Genomic DNA, 23,587 nt, shown 5'->3' on the forward strand with positions numbered 1-23,587 from the left:
TTTCATTCTTTCAATCTGTGAAATTGTGATTGTGAAGAACAGCTGGAAAAAAATGTCATGGAACTTGTATTTAGAATTTTGGTCCCCTGTGGCTGGTGCGCCCTTGGGTTTAAGTCTTCCATGAAAAATCATCAGCGATGTCACATGTTTTCCTGAACGCTGGATGAACTTCCAAAGTGTATTGTTAATCTCTTCGGATTTCGAAAAACAAGGGTTGAAAATGTGGCCATCTCTAGACAGTACACCGGTACACTGCTTTTCCCTTATGTTGTGTCACTATGAATCCCTGGTGTTTTGAATGCTGCCTGCTTAGTTTTCACTCTCATGTATTGCTCAAAATTGCATTGCAGTGATTCATTTTGTTTGGTTTCAAGTAAACTTCCTCTGTGCTCTGATGAATTATATTCATAATAAAGCGGCTTTATCAGAGCAGAAATTCTAGGCACTGTTAAAAGGATAGTTCACCCAAATTTGAAAGTTTACTCAATGTTTACTTACCCCCTGGTGGTTGTAAAGTTTTATGAGTTTCTGTATTCTGTACACACTTTTGAAGATATTTTGAATCTAGCTGAAAACCGGTAACCATTGACTTGCACAGTAGATGATTGAAGTCAATGGTTAATGGTTTCTAGCTCACGTCAAAATATCCTCTGTTGTGTTCAACAGAAGAAGGAAAGACAAGCAAGTATGGAACAAGTAAAGGGTGAGTAAATGATGACAGAATTGGTCAGTTTTGGGTGAACTATCCCTTTAAGCATGTGCATTGCTGTCGTATGAGATACTTTTTTTTCCTAATTGGCATAAGTCGTCACCTCAGAATTATAAGGTTCTGTCTGACATTTTTGTCAAAATTGAGTTATTGACACTCCTAATAAATGACAAAGTATTTACTTTATAGGATGCTTTTTATAAGTTGTTTACATTTTAAGACTTTAAAAAATAAAAATAAAAAATGTTACACACACACTGTTTCCTATGGAATGCAAAAACCCATTCAAAATGCAGATAGAACCTTATAATTCCAAGGTGAAAATGTGGAAATCATTTATTCCTGTGTGGTCTTGGTTCATATAATGTGATTCTTTCTTTCTTTCTTTCTTTCTTTCTTTCTTTCTTTCTTTCTTTCTTTCTTTCTTTTTTTCTTTCCTTCTTTCTTTCAGTTTAACACTGTTAAAGCGTGATATTTAAAAATATATTGATATTTTGAATTTAGCTCAAAACTGGTAACCATCGACTTTCAGTAGGAAAAGCAAATACTATAGAAGTCAGTGGTTACCCATTTCCAGCTTTCTACAAAATGTCCTCAATTGTGTTTAGCAGAAGAAAAAAAAAGAGTAAATGATGACAGAATTTGTCAGTTTTGCGTAAAATATCTTTTTAAGTGTAAGATTTTTGCTGTCGCATGAGCTACTATTTTTTTTATTTTATTAATTAATTATATATATTTTTATTTGTTCTTTCCCATTGGGATAAGTCATGTTGAAATCATTTAGCTAAAACCGGTAACCATTGACTTCCACAGTAGGAAAAATAAGTACTGTAGAAGTCAGTGGTTACCGGTTTCTAACTTTCTACAAAATATCATTCATTCTCAAAATTGCTCGATCTGTAGGGCAAAAGTGAAAACAGAACTGAAGATATTTTGAATTTAGCTGAAAACTGGTAAACATTGACAGCTGTCTTATCGTTGTTTGTCCCTAAAAATTTATTTATTTATTTATTTATTTATTTATTTATTTATTTATTTATTTATTTATTTATTTATTTATTTGTTTGTTTGTTTGTTTATTTATTTATTTATTTATTTATTTATTTATTTATGTATATATTTATTTATGTATTTATTTGTTTGTTTGTTTTGTTTGTTTATTATTTGTTTGTTTGTTTGTTTGTTTGTTCACTTGTGTATTTTTTTTAAGTTAGGTAGTTATTAAATAAATGTAAAACATGTAGCAACTTACTAAGAAAGAAACAAATAAAGGAATGAATTAATTAATCAATCAAACAATCAATTAATATATTATTATTAATAAATAATTTGTTCATTCATTCATTCATTCATTCAGTCAGTCAGTCATTCATTTTATTTCTTACTAAGTTTCTACATGTTTACTTTTGTTTTGTGTGTAATACCGTAGGTGGTGTCAGTGTTCGGGCATGACATTTTTTAAAGGTGAAACAAAAGAGGTCAGACAGTAGAACATGGTAGATGTCTATTTATCTGGGTTAAACTCACACACATACACTCATGCGCATATATACCTGTAAAGATCTATTAAAAATTTATCTCTTTTTCTCGCTCAGTTCTGCAACATATTCCTCTTCATTTCCTTTTTTGACACAAATTCATGGCCCTCTTTCTTGTAATGGCGCACACTTCCGTCTGCTTACTCTGATGCAATATTTAATGTGTCTGTTTGGGGACATATTACGTTTTATATGGCAAATTTGTTTCTGTGTTATGTTCAGTGCACTGATAAAAACAGCACTATCCCATTCACAATCCACAGTCTCATGGAGCTGCTGCGGTTACAGTAGATTGCATCATCACTTCTGAAAGAGCGGTGACCAAATGCCTTTATCTTTTCCTTTCTCTTTATTTCTTTTTCTTTAAAACTTGCTTCCTTCATGTATATTTTTGAAATATGTGCTTATTTATATATGAAAATGTATGATCACACTTTACAATTATATGATATTTGTTAACGTTAGTTAATGAATTATTTTCCATGTACTAACTACATTATGAACTATTTATATTCACAGAATTTAAAAACCTTTTTTAATTCTAGTTAAATAATTAAAATGCTATTTCTTGTTAGTTTGTTCATGTTAGTTGGGCGGATTAAATAATGTTGGCAAATGCAGTTGTACAGTATAAAACAAAATTTACTGCCTTAAATTATTTAATTGAATTAAATGAATATTCAAGTCATCTCAACTTACAATATTAAGTTAATTCTTATTTAACTAAACAAATGTAGTTAAAATATGATTAAATTATTTAAATAAGTTAAAGTATCATACAAATCTTTGTCGACATGACTGTTTGTCATATCAATTTAGTAATTTATTTATTTTTTATTTATTTAAGTTTATTGTATTTGTTTATTTTATTAAAATTTGTTAAAGTAACACAAAAACCTTGACTTTTTTATTTTTTTTGTCATGTGATTTTTAGTTATGTAAGAGAATCATTATTTATTTGTTTAAGTAATTTATTAAACTTCATTTTATTCGATATTTTTATTTTATTTTATTTTTAAAAGAATGTCTTAAATTGTTTAGCTATTAAAATAAGTTAAAGTACCATTAAAAATGTATTTGTTGTAAGGACTTTTTTGTCATATCATTTTTTTTTTACAGTGTACAATAATACTACATTTAAAAAATATGATTAAATTTACATTAGATAATATGTTTATAAATATATAAACATCATTTACACTGAATGACAAAGGGACATAATTTCACCTTTCAAACAATAGAATAATTGTTTTTACAATTACATTTACTATGCATATTTTTATTCCACATTTTATGTAATTTCTGCATATTTATTTCTTTTTAACTGCTTGTAACTCTGCATTGCGGTGCTTTTAAGATTGACGATTGTAGATTCTTGAATGATAAATTACTTGTGATGTCCCACAGTTTTAAGACACTGGGTAAAAGCATCTGCTAAATGATTAAATGCATTTTAACCTCTGCTGTTTTCTATCTTTCCTTTCCTCTTCTTTCCTTTGTTCTTCGACTAAGTGAAATAGTGCAAGGCCTCTTTATTCGGGACTGTTCAGTGTCCAGGTAATGGTCTCAGCACATTTTTGTGGTCTTTTCCAGACAGCTGCAGTTCTCTTTTCTGCACTTATTTTATATTCATTGGTTGAGCATTTGACAATTACTGGATATTATTTGCCATGCCTCTCCCAATGCAGAAAAGAATAGATTTGTGCATAGAAATTATGGTCATTTCTATAACCATTCAACTCTGCTAAAACCAATTTTTCTATTCAGGCTTATTGGAAAAACAGGTCTTAGACAACATTTTTGCTAGAAATAGAGTATACGTTCAATTCAAAGCGATTTTAAATTTAAACTTAACACTCGAGGGAGCAAAACATCAACAATTAATATAATTAGAGCGCAGATTGTCAATTAGTTTTATGTTCCATTTTTCATGTACAGTTGAAGTCAGAATTATTAGACCCCTACAATTTTTTTTCTTCTTTTTAAAATATTTTCCAAAAGATATTTAACAGAGCAAGGACATTTTCACAGTATGTCTGATAATATTTTTTTTTTTTCTGAAGAAAGTCTTATTTGTTTTATTTCGGCTAGAATAAAACCAGTTTTGAAATTTTTATTTACCATTTTAGGGACAAAATTATTAGCCCCTTTAAGCTATATTTTTTCTCGATAATCTACAGAACAAACCACTGTTATACAATAACTTGCCTAATTTCCATAACTTAATTAACCTATTTAAGCCTTTAAATGTCACTTTAAGCCTTATAGACATGTTTTAAAAAATATCTAGTAAAATATTATTTACAGTAATCATGGTAAAGATAAAATAAATCAGTTATTAGAAATGAGTTATTAAAATTATTATGTTTAGAAATGTGTTGAAAATATCTTCTCTCCCTTAAACAGAAATTGGGGAAAAAAACAAGCGGTCTAATACTTTAGGGGGCTAATAATTCTGACTTCAACTGTACATGGTTTTCACCCGTGTCATTAGAAACCTAAATTTTTGTAAAATGTAAAAAGCTATGCTTATTGTATGATATGTTGCACATTTTTGATGACAAATCCACTAGACGGCGCTGTCCAAATTTTGCAAATCTGAAATGCGTTACTTCGAGTACATTTTTGTTGTAAATTTCAGGTACACATCCATCTTGTACATGTCTACTAACCAAGAGTGTTTTCAAAACCCAACTTAAGAGAAATGCGTATTGCGACAACATAATTTAACCTTAATTTTACACCGTGTTCATCTCTGTTATGCACCACAACTCTAATAAAACACAAAGTGAGCTACAAAGCAAACTTACCACCAGAAAAGTTGTCCATATGGAAATGGATTGGTGAGATAAATGTATTCGTGTGCAAAAAACTTAAAGTAACTGTTTATTTATCAATAATATTGCATGTCTTTTTAAATGTCATTAGTGTGAACAGGAATACAAGTTATTGCCTTTTATTTTACCAATGTTTAAGTATGTTTTTGTGTTTTCACAAAATGTAGACTGAAAAACATCCTACCAATAAGCCTATGTTGGCTTTTTTAGTGAAGTAAACTTGCTCAGTAACTCACCTGGTACTGTTACACATAATCCAGATTGCTCAGAAATTAGTCTTATGAAACATGTTAAACTGGCATGACTGCTAGGGTAAATGCACATTTTTAAATTAAATGTATTTAATAGTATTACTGCTGTGGTAAATGCAATACAATACCTGGCAAACGCCTTGTCGCCTATCCAAGTTTCAGGAACTACAAATAATAACTTGAATTCTATTTGATCATTTAGTATCAGAAGTGACTTATATGAAAGGCCTCTAGAATACGCTTTTTACCAAAATAAAATATGATTATGCTTTGATTTTTAACTACTTAATTAGGACAGTAAGGTCTCGCTTTGCTTAGACAAAATGTATGACTCCCATGAGCTTGGATTACTGCATCCATACATCTCTGCAATGACTCAAAAAACTTATCAATAAAGTCATCTGGAATGGCAAAGAAAGCATTCTTGCAGGACACACAGAGTTTATCAAGATTCTTTGGATTCATTGTCAATGCCTCCTCATTCATCTTACCCCAGACATGCTCAATAATGTTCATGTCTGTTGACTGGGCTGACCAATCCTGAAGCACCTAGACCTTCTTTGCTTTCAGAAACCTTTGATGTGGAGGCTGAAATATGAGAAGAAGCGCTATCCTGCTGAAGAATTTACCCTCTCCTGTGGTTTGTAATTTGTACACTTTTGTCAGTGTACATGCCTGACCCAGCATAATAAAACTTTGCCACAATAATGTTTATCTGGTTCTGAGAAAACTGAACTCGCTTTTTTAGCAAACGTTCACTTCAACACTATTTGGAATTAATTAATTGGTTCATTTTGATACTGCCATAAAGCATTTTTCCAAAGCCTACAGCAACTATCACTGTATTACATTTAATACTAACATTTAAAAAATACATCTAATTACAAGTGACACTGCAACACTTTGAGTCTTGTTTACTACATGATGCGTTTGTACAGCACAGGTTGTAAAGCTGCTGATTCAGAGAGGGAATATAGATGTGTCTTCATGAGTTTATTTCTGTCCACCTTCATATCATTAGCATAAACCAACAACAGAGACGCAACTCTAAATACCACAGCCATTTGTCACAGTTAACGTGTTTCAGCTTCAGTTAATGTCTGATTCACTGAGCAGAGGGAACAGTTGCAAATGGCAAAGAAATACTCTGAGGTAAACCTGTGTGCGTCCGGTCAAAGCGAAGTTTTGAGCTTTGAACAGAGATATAATGAGCCTCAGATATGCATTGTTCCCTTTGGCGGTGGTGTGACTTGGATTTCAGATCGATATTTTCCTTGGAGTGCATCACGCTTAGTTTTACATCTTGCACTCTTGTCTTTCCCTTAAAGATCAAAGATAGGCTTATGCTAAATATCAGATGACCTCAGCGCATGCTAAGGAGCCCTCTTCACCCCTGCATGCGGAATAACTGAAATATTCAGCTGCTCTTGAAGGGGGAGAGTTCAGAGATCTGCTTTTGTTTCACAGCTAGAGTATAATGACTTCCATTGCTATTCAGCACTTACAAATGATTGCTGTGGAACGCAAAGAGAATAAAGATGTTATTTTGACTGATGCTTTTACATTTTTTGTTATTGTTTGTTTTTTTACTCAGTTGTGAAATCTTTGTTCTAGACTTTTGGTCATTATCCATGTTTTTCTCTTAAAGTTGAAAGCAAATAGTTTGTTCTACAGTACAAATTAGGTGTGTTTCCATCAAGTTGGTAGAGCAAAGTCCCTTTAAGGCAAGTAACTTAATTGTCACTTGGTGGCCATCTTTGAAACGCCTCTCAGCAAGTATGGTCAGGCATTCTGTCTGAATGGGGAAACATCAAATTTTCCAAAACTGTTTGACAATTTTACGATTACATTACATATTTGGAATCACCAATAGAATTAACCATTTAAAAGCTGACAGCTAGCTCTCTACAAATCTTATGCTATGTTTACACCAGACGCGGAAAGTGTGGATAATTGGTGCTATTCGTGCATCAAATCCGCTTCATTCAGTGTCAAATTCACTTCACAACAGACGTGAATTCGCGTGATGGGCAGGGCTTCTGTATGCCCAGTCACTCTAGCTTTGTTGCTAAGTGGCTAGCATGAATTTTATTGAGAGAAGAGCTGTGTTTACGTGCTTTAAGAAGATTGAAAAACAGCGTCGATTTGTTTGGAGCCGTGTCTGAGTCCACTAGATCCTTTCAGAAGTGCACCCAGCTCTGTAAGCTCCTAAACTTCTCCAGAAACTTAACCTGGATGATGGAGGCTTTCAAAGTGTGTTGATTTGAACTTCTAATTAGCCATTTTGAAATTCAGCAAAAGATCAGATGGTCTATTATACAGATGGTCTCTGTTATACAGATCTCTGTATAATACACACACCAGAACAGTTTCTTTGTTTACATCACAAACAAACATCAGTGCTGTAGACGGAAAGAGTGAAGAATGATTTGCATCTCTACTGTTTTAATTTGTACAAGGATGCTTCATAAAGTCATACAAACACACAATTTCACAAAGCTGAATCCTTATGTTTTGATTTATATTTTGAAATTATACCAGCATACAGTATTTCTCTTAAAAAATGTAAAAAGTAATAATTGAACCGCCTGAATGTCTGAATTGGCCATGAAAAATCAAGACTGGTGCATCAATACACTTCAGGCGTAGTCAGTTCAGAACATTATCAAACAGAAAGTAGAGAGAGAAAAAAACTGAATATGTGTCTCAAATTATCCATGAATTGGTTTAGTTAGCAGTCTTCTCAGACGAAGACAGCATCATTCTTTCAGTCTGGGCAGTTTTTGAAATGTCTGTCAAAACATTGATGTAGTTTGGAGATGATGAAATCCTCCAAATGTTTCTGTAAGATTTTAACTCATCTAGTTAAAAACAGACCCGTCTTGTGATCTCATTTGTAACCCGAGAGAAAAAAAAAATAAACAAAGTTGGTGGAAATTTACACAGTGGTAGTGGAAAACCTTGATATGCCACACTAAAATCTTCCCTCGTAATTCTCAGGTAATTCACAAGCTTGTACTGTAAGCCATAATTATTGAAAATGAGGAGGTACAACTGTGTCAAACACCGCTCACAGGCAAGATCTGTTTCACAAGCAAATTCATAAATGTAAGAAGTTATAAACCAGTCTGTGGATAAAATATGAGTCATAAAAGAGAGCTACTTTCCTTCTCAATCTCATTTGGTGCGTTATGTACTGTACCATTATAACATCTCATAAGGTTCTAGTTATGTATGCTGTAGCTTATTTCTGCAAAGAATTTGGACAGAAAGTGACTAAGATACAATTCATTCATTCATTTTCCTTCAGCTTACTATTTATTTCAGACGTTGCCACAGCGGAATGAACCGCCAACTACTCCAGCATATGTTTTTCTGCCACAACCCAGTCTTGGCTAGCACCCATGCACACTCATTCACATACACACTTATACACTACGGCCAATTTATTCAATTCACCTGTACCGCATGTCTTTGGACTGTGGGGGAAACCGTAGCACCTGGAGGAAACCCAAGCAAACACGGGGAGAACATGCAAACTCCACACAGAAATGTCAAATGAATCAAATCAATAAATTCATTAAATAAATAAGCACTATATCTATTTCATACCTGCCAACATTTGTCTCTGAAAATCCAGGATCTGAATAATCTGAATAACACAGTTGAGAACCAGAATAAGATGCAGCGAGTTTTGGGCAGCCACTATACCAAAAGTTGGTGACTCGGGATGTTTACAGACTGTACCAATAGGGGAGGGGGGAGGGGGGTTAAATTACGTGAGTTTTCCAGGAGAAATAACAAAACGGGATGGAGATTGGTCTGAAATACGGGAGAATGTCGTTTTATTTGCACTGTCTGTATTTTGTACTGTCTGGAGCCAGCACCTAAGCTTTTTTACTCATCATAGCACACGTGCTGCTGATTATGTGACAATAAAAGTGACTTGATTTGATTTGATTTGACTCCCGGGAAAAACTTGAGTGTTGGCTGGTATGATCTATTTATATATAAGAACTATATCTATTTATCTAGGAATCATAATGTGTGTGTGTGTGTGCATGCATTTTAGAGTTTAGCATTAAATAATGTCAGATAATGAGTAAAGAGTACAGTAAGTGTTCCAGCAGGCTATAAATGTCCACTGTTGGATAGGTTGACATCACTCAGACCTTCAGGTCCCAACTTGGCATGTGTTTTTGTTAACATATTGGCAATATTCACTGAGATGTTGATTAAATGTGTGTACTTATTTACAATGAACAGTATACAGTTGAAGTAAGAATTATTAGCCCCCCTTTGATTTTTTTTTTTTTTATGTTTCCCAAATTTTGTTTAACAGAGCAAGGAAATTTTCACAGTATGCCTGATAAAATTTTTTCTTCTGGAGAAAGTCTTATTTGTTTTATTTCGTCTAGAATAAAAGCAATTATAATTTTTTTAAACACCATTTTAAGGAAAAAATTATTAGCCCTTTTAAACTATATATTTTTCTTTTGATAATTTACAGAACAAACCATTGCTATACAATAACCTGCCTAATTACCCTAACCTCCCTAGTTCACCTAATTAACCTAGTTAAGCCTTTAAATGTCACTTTCATCATGGCAAAAATAAAATAAATTAGTTTTTAGAAATGAGTTATTAAAACTATTATGTTTAGAATTGCGTTGTAAAAATCTTCCCTCCGTTAAACAGAAATTGGGAAAAAAAAATAAACGCGGTCTAATAATTCAGGGGGATTGATAATTCTGATGTCAACTGTATGTGTATGTTATTTTTAATATCAAGTCTAAAATATTCGCAGGTAAAACTAATTTATTTAGCATTTAATGTCACTATAAGAATATTTAATAATTAAAAAATAAATAAATAAAAACATTAGAGTCGGAATGTAAATTTAGTCAGATTGTGAGTTAAAAGTCTGTGTTTCAGCAGTCGCTGTGTTTCACACAAAATATAATTGGCTAAATTGTAGAGAAGCTGAATTAAGATCGTTTGTAGAGTTGAATCGAGATTTCTTCAAAATTCCTACTCCTGAGCTTGTCTGAGTTTTGTTACATGGTTGTGCTCCATTGATTTATTTAACTGCACCTGTTTATTAACAACTGTTTATTGAATTAAAGGTTTGATACTGATCAGAACTTGATAAGAAGTGGGGATGAGGTCTTAAAATAGAAGGTCTTAAAAAGGTATTGAAATTACCTTTAGGATTGCTACATATACCCTGATATGATAATCTGAGAATTGCTGAGACTACAATTGCTATCGACACAAGTGCAAATGTCGGCAATTGTTTTGGTCATGCAGAATAAAAGTTACCATAGCGACTTTGCCCTCATGAGTCTGTCCTATACTAGTGAACTGGGAGATTTTCTCTGAAGGAGCATGCGATAGCCATTATTAGGTTTTCAGTGCAGGTGTGGGGGTGAAAATTGAGTGTGAATTTTTGGAACCGTTTCAAGACCTCTGAGGATGTTAGGAGGAGTGTACTATCTGACGCCGCTATTGTAAAACCGCAGCGTGTCAACCACATGTCTCAACACCAGTCAGCGCGAGGCTTCTGTTGCAATTTAATTAGACCAGATGAGTCTTGTTCAGCCAAAGACTCGCTCACAGGGGACGGCCAAAATGTCAGGCGCGATCTTGCACACTTTTAATTAAAAGAAATGTGAGCTGTATTGGTGTGCGGCGGCGAGTTGTTTTGTTTGCCGTGGTGTTGTCCATGGTTAATTGCTATTGAAGGAGCACCTATGACTAAACAGACGAGGTTTGCTCTAATTCTTTGTCCCGCGTGAAACGGTTGACATTGGATTTGGCACTTTAGCTCCATTTGTTTGTGATGTGAGACATCAGTATTTTTGTATAGCCGTGGGAATTAATGTGCTAATTGCATGATGATTGCACAGTGCTGCTGCTGAACGATGACCAGTGATGGTGCAGAGCAGAAATCAAATATGAATTTGCAACGAATCATGTAAAAAAAAAATATGTAAACATAAGAATGAAACATGAGAGGATTGACTCAAAAGCTAATTTACACTTATTAGCAGTGGATTTTGCTCATGGATCAATAGTTGTAAGTCTTTTGTAAAATAATAAGAAAGTTGCTAGTCTGTATTTTTCATCTGATGCTTGTATATCATTATGTCTGTCTGTCCGTCCGTCCGTCCGTCCGTCCATTCATCCATCCATCCATCCATCCATCCATCCGTTTGCATTTCTGTTCAACCTTCCATACATCCTATCCATCCATAGATACAGATATGCCTTAGGGCTGTTAATTTAACATCTTTTTTATATTACTTATACAAATTAAGGCTGTACAATATATCGTTTTAGCATCGATATCGCAATGTGCAAATCCGCAATAGTCACATAGCAGGACCTGTTGTCGAGTTTATAATGACAAGGATCCATATTTCAGAATGTGAGTCACTGCAAAGCTTTACCCTTAAGGAGTGAAAGATTTTCACTTGTGTTTTTAAGACCTGTGACTAAGATTAAGACCAAGAAATTTCCAAGTTTATAGATTCAACAAAGATTGATTGTGTTTAATTGTTTATAGAATGAAGACTATACATTATTTGACATTTATATTTACATAATTTACATCATTCAGTGCTGTTAGACTCCACAGAAAGGCTTAAAACACATTTTGTTCTATTTGATTACAGTTTTTTTCTCAGTCGCTTTGGTGCATTTCTCACAACACTATTTACATTTGCACAACAGTTAATGCATTTCTCAAAACAATTAGTCATTTGTGCACATCATATTAGCAGTTTCTCATTCCTTCCAACAAATTGGAAATGCTTTCAGACATGTATCAATTGCTTTCATACAACTCTTGGCTATTTATAACATTATCATTTGCTTATGTCATGTCAGTCAAAATTAACTGATCTTGTGAATGCTGAATAGTCATTCCATATCAAACTAATAGTCCTCATTTAATTATTTCAGTCATTACATACAAAAATGTTGAACTAGTTGTCAAAATCTGTCAAGCAAATTTTATTAAAAAAAAAATCTTTTTTTTTTTAACAATTTCATGAATGATTTACAGACCTGTGTTGTAGGTTCAGTTCCAATATGTACTGCAATATTATTTACCGCTGTGCACAGCTCTACCCAAAGAATGATTATGTTTGTTGTAAATAAGGGTGTATTTATTTTTTTTGCACAATGCTGTGAATAAATTATAATTGCAAAGAGCAAATGCAGTAAAAATGTGAAACATACATATTCAGTGTCTTGTACTCAGATACCTCTCTTAATGCAGGGATGTCTAACTTTACTGTAGTTTTCAAATGGCTGTGCAAATAGTACATAGTGCTGTCTTGAGCATTTTCAGGAAGTGTCACCAAAATCTGACTTTATTGTATTGAAAAAATGTCCAGAGTAAACTGTCCTAATGAAAACATGACAGAGCCATTTGACTATCTTGTTCATAATCCATGGTGTCGGGACTTTTCATCTTGATGACACTGACACTTTCATGGACATCAGTACTTGCTTTTGAGGAATGAGCTATCCATTTTGAGCAAGTGACACACTTTTGTAGGTTATCAACTAGGTTTTGCAGTTTGTACAATTGTTTTGAGAAATGCATTGACTGTCCGTTTTTTCTTGAGATGTATATTATTTTTCCTGTTTAGTTACTGATGACTGCTTTGCAGTTTTCAGCTTTGAATTGAATGATTTATTGTAACCTTTCATTTGTTTTGTAGCAGACATATTATTTATCAAATTGACATGCAAATAAGAACAATAGTGCAAAATAAACATTTCTTACTGGAATGCTTCGTTTTTGTTTGATGCAAACCATACATTTATTTTTCATAAAGTAACAGATGGACTTTATATAGGAGATAACTCATATTCAAGCACATTCAAGCCAGCATGAAAATTCATTCATTCATTCATTCATTCAGGGACTTAGTCCCTTTATTAATCCGGGGTCACCACAGCGGAATGAACCGCCAACTTATCCAGCAAGTTTTTATGCAGTAGATGCCCTTCCAGCCGCAACCCATCTCTGGGAAACATCTACACACACGTTCACACACTACGGACAATTTAGCCTACCCATTCACCTGTACCGCATGTCTTTGGACTGTGGGGGAAAATGGAGCACCTGGAGGAAACCCACGCAAAGGCATCGTGCATGCAAACTCCACACAGAAATACCAACTGAGCCGAGGTTCGAACCACCGACCTTCTTGCTGTGAGGTCAAGACTACCTCACGTACCTGCCACTGCCTCGCCCCAGCATGAAAATGACAAATGTAATTCATTGTTAGTATTATTGTCATCATCATTAATATTTTATATTTATTAGACATTAATTTTGGATTTTTTGCCCAAATATCAAGAAGTCATTACAGAATTAGTTAGATAGTTGTTTCAGGTTTTTATTAGTCCTAATTGATTTTGTTTTCAAATACAATAAATCCCTTAATATACAATTTGCTCAGTGGTGCTCAGTCATTTTTTTCTGGTGCTCCAGAGTATTTAAAGTTGGGAGCACAAGTGCTACCAAGTAAATAGTTAATTTCGAGCCCTGTTGTAAGCAGAAAAGAAGAATGTTTCATTAGTGAAAAAACAGATTTGCTTGTGCGTGTGGTTAAATGACAAACAAACCATCTTCAGAATGAGCTGGATTCCACCAAAACGTTCCTGTGGTAAACAAGGTGTGAAAGGATGTAGTGGTATTGTTATATTTATGTTTACAGTAATATTCAATCCAATTCATCTTTATTTGTATAGCGCTTTAGATTATGTCAAATTAGCTTAACATAAAAGTTTTAGTAAATTGAAACTGCGTAAGTCCAGGTTTTAGAGTTGAAGTTCAGGTTAGTTCAGTTCAGTGTGTTTTAATTTCCACTGATGAAAGTCTAAACACTTAAGAGGAAATCCATTGATGCGCAGCTTCACAAGTAATTAACCAAGCAAGCCAGTGGCGAGGAACAAAACTTCACCAGCCAGGCTCAAACCAGGCTCAGTTAGGCACGATCATTTGTCCTCTGGCCAAACTTCAATAAATGTTAAATTATTTAACAAAATATTACAAATATTTAACATTTTAATCCTTTATTTTTTCATATTTAAAGATGTTTGTGTGCTGCTTTGAATCCCTGTGTGTAATAAGCAGCATGTTGTGTGTTGTGGAGCCGTACATGCGCATATCTCTTACAGTCTTTTCACATAACAAAAAAAAAAAAACTGCACCATTGACCTTAGACCAGTTTTTAGTTGATGATAGCAGTGCACACATCTTTTTTTAGACCTTCATTCCAGCAATGGGCATACAAATGGGTGCAAATGGATTTGCTATTTTAACAGCGTGGCACACAACGTGAAAATGACACCTGCCTCAGGCTGAAACGAGGAATGAAACACTTGCATCGCGCCTGACGTCGCATTGTAGGTGTATGATAGGGCCCAAGGAGCCACTTACTAGTCATGTGTCAGATGAGAAGTGACAACGCAGATATCTTCTGTTCTTTCCTCTCCTAAACCAACAGCAAAAGCTTTCAATGTGCTAATGAATTTCTGGCGCCGATTCACATTCAGTGAACTCAGCCCGCAGTCTTCAGTATGTTTTTCATATTGCACAAATGAGAAGATACTGATGTTGAAGTAATTCTGCCTTCAGGGTTACATATTTGTAGTTTTTAGAAGAGTTCGCAGGGGCTGTTAAAATATTTCTGTCCTCCTTTCATTACCATTTTTGCTGGTAGGACTGTAAGCTGTGGTGGTTTGACCCAAGAGGGGAGGTCTAACCTACTTACAGTGTCCTGCTCTCCTGCTGCTTTTTTTCTCCTGCTCCTTTTCCCCTTCTTTTGTTTGCTCGCTGGAAATATGAGGATCCTAATTAAGCTGTGCCAGATCGGAGCTTCAGCGAGAGAGAGGCTCCTGTTGGCCGACTGCGAGCGGCTCTCTCCGCAAGCTTGGAATTAATGTTTAATTTATTTCTTGTTTATGATTTATTGATGCAGTGGTGCATGTGTGCGTGTGAGTGTCTGCGCCGCATGTGTGTGTGTGTGTGTGTGTGTGTAGGAAGAAGAGACAGCATTGTGTTGGATGTAACTAGGTCATTTTTACTGTGCTTGTGGAGACCATTATCAGCACAGGCAAACATGCTATTAACGTTTTCTGTGTCCAGAATTTCTGTCAGAACATGAGTGTTGGTCATGGATTATTTCTGTAGGGTTCGTTCTGTTCATTTCCTGCGAAAACATCAATACAAACAGACACATAAGCACACTAAAGTACACAGAAATGCACTAGGAAAAATCTTTATTTACTTGCCCACATGCTTTTTCCTAACACCTACTGTATGATGTTATTTTGTAAGTAGAGTTACTCTATTTTACACTCGGAAAATGGATGTGCTTTTCGATTTTCACTGGGAAAAGAGGGAGAAAAATTGTTTTGTCATTGAAGAGTGCATTATTTTATTTTATACAACAGTTTTGGCTGGTTCTTAAATCTGATTGGCTGATGGCTGGGCCATATTCAGCACTTGTACAGCCTCTTCACCCTTTGTGTATTACTCCATCCACATTGACATCAGATAATTCGATTCACTTCAATTTGACAAATGTTGCAGCTGTTGGACAACATAATGTACGTTTGAGGCTTTTTTTGTGGCTTGCCTATTTTAAATATTTATAATTTCAGCACCTCGTGGCCCTCAGCCTGTCATTGATGTTTTGCAACAAGATGGTGGCAGAGATCGCATGATAAGTCCTTAGGGGAGTGTTATGGCAAAAAAATAAATAAATAAAAAATTGGCTCTATTAATAAAATCAGGATTTGAGCTGAACATGTGAAAGACACAGATGCTTGAAGATAACAGATTGACATCCCTGTCAATGTATTTTTAATCTCATTAAATCAACCTCTCAAAAAGAAACAAAACATTATTGACAAATAACTGTAGGGCAGCTAAACAAAATAAACAGACTATAGACGAATTATTGGTTTGTAAACATTCAGGATGCGTGTGCAGCGAGGTTGCTGAAAAAAAAAACTTTAATTTACTGCGAGAGACTGACATTCGGTGTGGTACAGAGTTTGTTGTTGTATTGATTTACATAACAATAAGTTATATTGATTGCATATTATATCCTGTTTACATAATGCTTTTAGCATATTATAACAGCTTGTCACCCAGTGATAAGCACAGTTTTTTTATTAAAACTCCTGATTTTACAAGAGAGAAGTTATAGTCAAGTCTTTGGAGGCCTACAATTTTGTTCTGTGTGGTCATGTGCAAGAAATAATGTTCCATGATTACCAGATTTAATTTTTTTAGTGATAAAAACCAAGGTTCTGCCTAGCTATACAGGCCTGGGTAATCATCAACAAGCAAAACAACTGCATTCTGACAGCAAAGTGTACCTGTATGGCAGGGTATGTGAACTTACATTTTTACATTATATTCTTAGCATTCAGTGTTTTAACTGTTTTTACTGAAATCATTGCTGCAATCAAAAATGTGTAATGTGTCTGATTTAGCTTAGCGTGAACTTACCTGTTATGAAATGAGAACTGCAGAGTTGAGCATTTTTAATCAGGTCCTCACTCCATTCACCTCTTGTTAGCCAAAGACTTCTGTAATTGGCATTAAAAGCAGTGTGGTGTACGGTAAAAGTTAAGTATTCTATTTTTGGACTTTCGATTTTGGGATCCTACCGCACAACACGACACGTTTGCTATTGCAAGCGGCCTTTTTTTGCAACCGGTATACACGGTTGGACTCGTGTTGGTAATGTTGGTAATTCCCTTAAAACTGTTCTTTCAGGAGAGATCATTGAAAAAGAATAAAAACAAGTGTGTCTTCCGGGCTTCTGCTTCCCTTGCTAAACTAAATAAATAACAAAATGTGACTATGAAAAATCAACATCCACCACCTGCTACAAAAATAAACAAAGTATCAAAATAAACAAATGAAGCAAAATAGTTAACACATAACCAAATAATCAAACTTTAACAAAAACATAGCAATAAAAAGAGTGCTATGCAAAGCGATTCTGGCATCGCCAGCCAGACAGCGTGAGAGCGAGTGAGTGAGAGAGAGAGATTGGGCCACCATTGCTGTCAGCCTTATATACATTGGTATGCATTTATACCATATCAATCTAGTAGTGTTTGCTTTGCTTTGGCTTTTTCAGGGTTGAATATGAATCATTTTGCCTTGTAATCTTGAAATGTGAGTAAAATCAGTTTTGTCATCACTTTAGATATATTGTGCTAGAAAGTCATTCAAACACTAGCTCTTAAGTGAAGTTTGTGAAGTAGCAGCGGTTTCTACTGTTCATACCATCAGTTGCAGATGTGAATGAATGGCGTAAGAAAGTAGTTCCTCATACAAAAGGATTTGTTTTGAATTTCTGTTTTATATACAAGATTATGCTGTTGAACTGTTGTATAAATGCAATATCACACTTGTGCCAGTGCTATATGGCTGTATACCATTATTGGTGGGACTCTAAGGCACTGAGCCTCCTACCAGTGCCGATATACAGCCATATTGCACTACTATGAGTGATTGCTCACAAATTATATTATATTATATTATGTTTATTATATTATATTATATTATATTATATTATATTATATTATATTATATTATATTATATTATATTATATTATATTATATTATAATATATATATATTATATTATGTTATATTATAATTTATTATATTATACTTTTTTATATTATATTATATTATACTTTATTATATTATATTATATTATATTATATTATGTTATGTTATATTATATTATAATTTATTATATTATACTTTTTATATTATACTTTTTTATATTATATTACATTATAATTTATTATATTATGTTATATTATATTATATTATTTTATTTTATATTATATTATATTATATTATATTATATTATATTATATTATATTATATTATATTATATTATATTATATTATATTTTATTTTATTTTATTATATTATATTATATTATATTATATTATATTATATTATATTTTATTAATTATTATATTATATTTTACTATATTATATTATATTATAATTTATTATATTATATTATATTATATTATTTTATTTTATATTATATTATATTATATTATATTATATTATATTATATTATATTATATTATATTATATTATATTATATTTTACTATATTATATTTTATTATATTATATTATATTATATTTTATTAATTATTATATTATATTTTACTATATTATATTATATTATATTATAAATATCATCAATTGAATCACCAGCATAGGCAACTTCATGTTTTAAGGTCATGTTTTTTAGCCTATTGTCTTTTGTTGATATATTGAAACATGTGCTGTAACATTATTGTAAGTAATTTTAAATTCATATAGTGGTCTAATTCTGCTGTTTAATTCTGCTGTTAAATCAGTTTCACATTCACCCGCCCCTATACATCACATTAAAATGAGGCGAAATTGGATTTTCATGTCAGTTGCAGGTTGTTCTTAGCAGAAAAGGCTACAATATGCCGATAGTCAAATGTCTGGCTTGCGAGACTGCATGCATGAATGCATGGCACATTACCATACTAGTGAACCGAGGTGAATAACAAGCACTGCATGTCTAATTCACACACACACATACACACGCAGACAGACATGCGTGTACTGCATGTTAATGATGTGTAATTGTGAGCTGACTGCATATATGTGCATGAGGGATTATATTCAAAGTCAGTTCGGGTTATTCATTTCCAAAGAGTACTACACTGTGAGATTTATTGCGTTGTCAAAAGTATTTTTTAAAACTTGGCCATTTATAAGGGTGTTACATTTCTCTATAATTTCTCTATTATAATTTGTTAAAATGATACAGAATGTTGTTAAAAAAAACAACAAATATTTAATTGTAATCCTTTATTTATTATCTTTTTAGTTCTGAGTGTGGAATTATGGGAGTTGTAGTCATTGCATGCCATGACAAGCATAGCGCGACACAAAAGTACTTGTAATATGCTACAGTTGACCATTTCCAATTCTACAACGCTGCAGCGCTGTTTTATAATTCTAAACACGTTTTAGGGTTTACTCTAATAAAACATTCAACATCTTAAAGCATCTTTTTTTGTATGAGCAGCACTGTTTTATCATACTAAATACATTATAAGCTTCAGCCTAATAAAACGGACGACATCTTAAAGTGTCTTCGGTGTTAAAATGGTATTGACCTTAAGCCTGATTTATACTTCTGCGTCAAACACCGGCGTATGCTACGGCGCTGACGCATAGCCCTTCGCCGTGGCCATCGCCGTCACTGACGTGCACCTCTCAAAAAATGTAACTACACGTCGCAACGACGCGTAGCATAAGCTCTGTGATTGGTCGGCTTGGTAGCGCTGACGAGTCTGGGTGGGACCGAGAGGCGCGCGAATGGCGCGACGCCGCGCGAGCGATTGTTTACAAGTGTGGAGTCCCGTGAAGGAGCTCCGGATGGAAAGTTTTGTTTTGTGTTTACCTCATAGTTAAAGTTGTTGCACGTCCGCCGGTTCCTGCCTCAAAATGAGCGAGTTTGAGCCACTTGTACATCCCGGAAGTGTTCAGGAAATGCAAAAAAGTAGCGAAGAAACTTGACACAGAGGAACATTTACACCTCACTGCCAACTAGCGTTTCGGAAGTGTTAATGCAGACCGGCAGAGACAGCGCGCAGAAGTATAAATGCACAGCCACGTGCGTTGCCTGCGCCGTGGGTTACGCCGGTCACCTGACGCAGAAGTATAAATCAGGCTTTATTCTCCGCAGACGAGCGGGCGCTGCCATTTAAATCTTTTTGGCACGAGACTTCCGGTCTCATTCACTTCCATTCATTTTTTGACATTAAAAACTGCTCATTTCGCTGTTTGATGTTGCAAACTGATATTTCCTTGTTATATTATTCTGCTTGGTCTGTATAGTCATGCAAACATTTGTTTGTAGAGCAAATAGTTTGACCGTTTTTTGCCGTTTATTATTCCTTGTCATTTCTCCCATAGGCGACTGAAACGGAAGTTCTAAGACATTCACGAAAACAGGCGCACTTCCGCATTTTAGAATAAGGTCAATAGAAGGATATCATTAGCATGAACACACACTTTATCGCAGTAGTTAAGATAGTTTATTTTGTTTTAATTTAAATATTCTTTTATATTATACAATTATATTGATATTGACTATTATAATGATCATACACAAGTCAGCAACATATTTAAAACTGTAAATTGTTTTGGAAATTTTAATGATTTAACATTTTACATATTGTGCCCTTAACACCGCACCATGCTTAACACTGGTAAATAAAGACATGCACACATTTTGTAGTGTTGTTGTGTTCATTTAATGTGAAAACAAAAATACAAACACACATATGCACACCAAAGTACACACCATAAAAATATTTCTGTATATACTGTATATATAGTACATGTACAATATATAATGTACAAATAATTGTTTAAACATACACAGATTCAAAGAGAACCACAGGTCAACAGGCAGATTGCAAAATTCCAGCTTCTGCTTTAAACTGAACTGATTGAATATTTACTATTAAATATCTACTTCAAAAATATACAGACAAATGTAAAATACAGTAAAAGCCTAAATCTGTTGAAATGCTTCGATCTGATGCCGGTTGAGTTTGCAGTTGGATATTATTAGGAGATCACTGACAGGAACAGTATACAGCTCCGCCAGAGCGTGTCTGAAGCTTATAGGCCAGTTTATTAATGGCAGAAACACCTTTGAGCCTCTCTAGATCTTCCTGTAAGGGCGCGTGTCCATTATAAAACACTCACAGGACATTAATTTGAACAACTATGAAGATATATTAAATAGTTCACACCAAAATACACTAAGAAAGACTTTCACTTCACGCATAGCTTGTGAATGAACAGACTTACATGTTCCCGACTAGTTGCAGACGCGATCATGAGGCGTTTTTTTTTTGCACAGAGTTTGAAGTAATCAATCACAGAACAGGAGAAAGTGCATTATTCTCGCGGCCCACTAGTGGGCCTCAGGCAGCCATCCTGCGGCTCACCGGTTGAGAATCCCTGCTTGATTGGATGAAATTAACCATTTGCATCATTGCACTGGATGTGCCATGCAGTGGACACAATTGGAACAGCAGCTTCTTTTATTGAAAAATTACAGCTCATTTTTATATTTTACAGAATCATCTTGTCATCATCAAGCATTAAACTTCTTTTATGTTGGACACCCCTGATTCAGCTGATTGTATGTTAAATACAGTACAACAATGCTGTTAAAGGAACCTTATGAAATTAAAATTAGTCACATAAAACTTTCACCGGAAGTTTATCATTGGCTGAAAAACACTAGCTGTGCTTATACCCCATTAGATATGTGTTGATGTTTCCCCCTTTTATCAAAAATGGTTTCTAGTAACTCACTGAAGTCAGAATCTGCCACACACAACCGTTCAGCTGTGCAGATGACAGGAAGCAGCAGTTGTAGCACAGGTGGCTTATACCTCTTCACATGGGCAAAATGTAGATCCAAAGCTCTCTAGTGGCAGCTTGAGTCACAGCGGGAGAGAATCTCTCAGTTTCTTCCAGTCTCAGCCTTTTAGCGCACAGTCAGCCTCTTCAGACATGACAGAGACTCTGTAACATCTGCAGCCCAACATGAGCGGCTTCAAGCCCCTGCAAAACACACAGGATCCTGGGTGCGACTGCGAGACTCTAGACTGACTGTACTGAAGCCAGAGAGATGCATATTTCATTGCATTTTACAGTGCGAGATGCAGTTTTTGGCGATTGAAGATGGAAGAGGAATGCTTTGAGGCCATTTCTTACTAACCGATCCAGAGAAAATTGCATGTTAGGTGCCTGGGTCGACCATCAAATATATATATTTTTTTATTTTATTATATTTTTTTATACATTACATTTTATTTATTTTATAAATATAATAATATATTGCATATACTGTATCAGAGGAAAGTACCAGCAAATGTTTACACCCCTTGCAGATCTCTAGAGCTTATAAAACAATACACTGTAAAGAATGCTGGGTTCCACATAATCGATTGGTGATGGGACAACACAAAGGAATCAAAGAGCACCTATTATGTATTATAAAAGGTTATAATTTGGTTTTGGGGGTCACCAACAAAAGGCTGATATGCATGCAATGTCAAAAAAATTAAAACAAATTAAAATAAATAAATTTCATTAATTTTCTTTTTTATTTTCTTATAATATGCATTTATACTTTACCTAATTATCATAACAATCTCATACCGTTCAACATATAAGCAGTATGATGTACTATTAAGAATTAATAATAAAAATACACAATTAACTACTGAAGTAAAATGTGACAAGAGTGACTTACAATATTAGATAAAGCAATATCAAAACAATACAGTTTTTATTGATTTATTTAGAAGTAAACCCTCAGGTTCACTAACCTTAGAAGCACCCCGGGTTCACTGAAGAATAAATGCTAATGCTAAAGCATTACACACACACTGTACTGAGGTCAGCAAATCCTACATCGTCAGCTGCAGGGGAAGCTTGCGGCTTTGACCTGCTAAAGTGTTCAGTGGAGGAGCAGTGGTGCCCTCTTTCAGGAGCTCAGGAGTTCATGCACTTTCACTCAAAGAGCTCTTTTAGTCTTTTAGTATAAGGACAGACTCTTAACACAACATTTTTTAGTGAAATTTTTATTCTTAAATCTTAAGCTAAACAGAACAGATTTTAAAATTGCATTCATTTATTCATTCATTTGTTTGTTCATTCATTCATTCATTAATATAGATCTATTTTTGTTTATTTTTATGTCTTTGAGTATAAGAATAATAAGTCTTAACACAACATTATCTAGTAAATGTTTTATTCTCAGATGCTAACTTGGACAGAACATCTAGAATTTATTCATTCATTTACATCTTGTTTTGTCTAATTGTTTTTACATATAAATGCGTAGCTAAACTATCACAGGTAACATATTGATCAATATATTTTTTTAAAAGACTAAAAGGATGTTTCAATTAACACATCTATAGAGTGTATTTCGTTATTTTGGGGGAAAATTACTTCTCAGATGAATGAGTGAATATTTTTTGTTTGTTTGTTTGTCTGTTTCCTTGGTTGGTTGTATATTTACAGTAAATAAATACATCAAAAGACACCAATGATGATAAGCAGTGAGCATCCACCCAATTATTCGATCGTTCATT

The 23,587-nt window shown here is 33.9% G+C and overlaps 1 protein-coding gene across 8 annotated transcripts in view; it reads left to right on the top strand.

Moving 5' to 3' along the window:
• Positions 1-23,587, top strand: part of si:ch211-170a17.1 — an 830,126-nt gene that overhangs the window by 576,499 nt on the left and 230,040 nt on the right. The window contains exon 1 of one of the 8 annotated variants that reach the window (XM_087282061.1): positions 593-703. The exons of the other annotated variants lie outside the window; for them this stretch is intronic. The gene's annotated coding sequence lies outside the window, so the exon portion shown is untranslated. Of the gene's footprint in view, positions 1-592; positions 704-23,587 lie in introns of those variants that run through there. 8 annotated transcript variants of the gene reach the window in all.

Source organism: Danio rerio, chromosome 14, assembly GCF_052040795.2.
Source record: "Danio rerio strain M-AB ecotype USA chromosome 14, GRCz13ab, whole genome shotgun sequence".
Lineage (NCBI taxonomy): Eukaryota > Metazoa > Chordata > Actinopteri > Cypriniformes > Danionidae > Danio > Danio rerio.